Below are 2,500 nucleotides of genomic sequence, written 5' to 3'. Positions count from 1 at the left end.
TTTGCTCTACATGAATTCTGGTAGTTCAATGAGTAGAGCATCCGACCGGAGGTCGCGGGAGTTATAGGCTCTCCTACCTTGTCACCTTGAAAGGAAATTTCCTGGGAGACCCACGCCTTAACCACGTAAATTCAAATCCCGCTCAGGGCAAATTTTCTTTCAAACACTTATTCAGTTCAAAATATGACTATTTGGGGTGTACGGGGTCAGTGTTTTACTCATATACTCTTCATACACAAATAAAATTAGCCTGTATCCTTCGTGGATTCTTCCTTGTCCTCCGCTAAGTTGACTACGGTCGTGCATCATTAACTTGATCCTTAGTTGGGTTTCAAGTGGAGATAAAGGCTCCCCTACCTTGTCACCTCGAAAGAAAATTTCCTTGGAGGTCCACGCCCTAACCACGTAAATCACCTCTTCGATAGCTGTATTGCCAGCATGGTTGTCCTGGTGGTGTAGTGGCTATCATACCTGACTAGTAACGGGGGACGTGGGTTCAAATTCCGCTCTCGGCGAATTTTCTTTCAAGCATTTATTCGGTTAATTTATCCGTAGATTTGAATCCTTCCGAGGACTTTTTTACTTGTCCTTTCGCTCGTCACCAAGCAGCTAGTTTTCCAAAGACTGAAATCAATTACACTTAATTTAAAAATATTATCGACTTGGCAAACGTAAAGCAATTACTTGCAGTTAGTATTTACTAATACCACAATAGTAGAAGTTATACACTTACCGTATACTAACGACTTTGTTTTAACATTCGCGAAACTTAAATTTCCCAAAATGTTTTACAAAACGGATTGCTTGAACCTACGAGGGTTTTAAAAACACGCACATTGAATTAGTTAGAAACTTAAATAAATAAAATGAAACGTAGAAAACTCACCAAAGGTAAGCTGTTGATTTTACGTTTTAAATAAACTTGTCCAACGGTATGCTCATTGTGGAGTTTTGTTTTACTTCTTTGAAGGGTGGTCTGCCGCGCTAGTTAATTTTCCGGCCCGTTTAGAGCAAATAGCTTTATTTTTGTCAACCTGCAGGCAAGCTCTTGATTTTACGCCTTGGTTTTTCTTAAGGTGGATTTCGCTATTAGCCGTCAGCAAAACCACATAGTTTTTGTCGACCGGTTAGTTATTATTCATCCAGTGGGTAGCGCACTCCTCCCTTTGATCAACTTGAGTGAAGTGAAGACATTAGGGAGCATTAGCAACGGCGACAGAAACGGGAACGAGAACGTCATCTCAAATCATAAATTCTCATTATTGTAATCACTTCACGATTATTCCAAGTTTTTTAATCTGAGAAAGGTATGGAAGTCCCTCAGCAATGAAAACGTTATGAGCAGCGCTTTATTTAGAGGAGAAAATGAAAATTTATCTTCAAATCCTGACGTCTTTCAAAAACCTCAAAATTTGGTCATTTCACGTTGTTGTTTTGCTTTCGACGGCAACGAAATGGACAAAAATAAAAAGGGCACGTGCAGCGTGCAAAGCTATTGTCTTTGGCCACTAGTATGCAAAATTGTGACATTCTCGTTGACGTCACCGTTGTCGTTGCTGAGGCTCCCTACTGATGGTGCGGACTACGCGAGCGCTAGTGGGTGATTTTGTCAAAAAGTACAAAGAGTGAAATTCATTTAACAGGTGTGGATATTGCACAACAATTGTGTCAGTCCTAACTACTGAGTATTTTTGCCTTCATTTTGATGTTTAGATTCTGATAAGCAACTAATGCACAAACAGAAGTCCACCAAATCTCGTTCGTCTTTTGCGCCCGAACAAGTGCTGTACTTAGACCGAGTTCTTGAACACCAAAAATACTGGGAAGCAGAGACAGAAAAAGAATTGCAGAAAAGTTACTGATGACCGAAACACAGGTAGGCTTCTCTGCTTTAATCCGTTCAGTTTTGGCTCGTCGTGGTTCGGTACATGGTTCGGTACCGTTTATAACTTAAGCGGAAATTTCCTACTAAAAAGTGTCGATTTGTTCCTACCATCTCAGTTGTGCTTTTTGGTTTCATTCTACTGTTTGTCGATATGTCTATTTTTTTTTTCATTTTGTCGTGTTCGTGTTATCGTGTTATCTTGTGCTTGAAGTACACGAGCGAATCAAATTGCACATTCACGTTATTGTTGTTGGGTTTGTCCTGATTGTATAAGGATGTGTTTTTGTAACAATGTAATGAAAGTGATGGTAAAATATCCCTGTGTCCTGGTATTCAAATTTCACTCATCGGACGGATTTTTCTTCTAAATTTAAGTCACTTTAGCGGCAATCCTTTTGCGTTTTATGTTAAATAAACTTCCATTTGTGATATCTCTAATGTTGCAGGTAAAGACTTGGTTCCAAAACAGACGTATAAAGGAGAAAAGAAAACAGGCTGAAGACGTCGAACGATAAGCCAAACTGGCGTCGATTAACAACCTTGCCCTCAACATGAACCACGGTTACCAAGGTCGCCCGTACCAGCCTCCGCCGTACTAACCTTCACCGTATCCCG

This window comes from Montipora capricornis, chromosome 5 (assembly GCF_036669925.1).
Source record: "Montipora capricornis isolate CH-2021 chromosome 5, ASM3666992v2, whole genome shotgun sequence".
Classification (NCBI taxonomy): Eukaryota; Metazoa; Cnidaria; class Anthozoa; order Scleractinia; family Acroporidae; genus Montipora; species Montipora capricornis.
Note: the sequence above shows the minus strand (reverse complement) of the source record.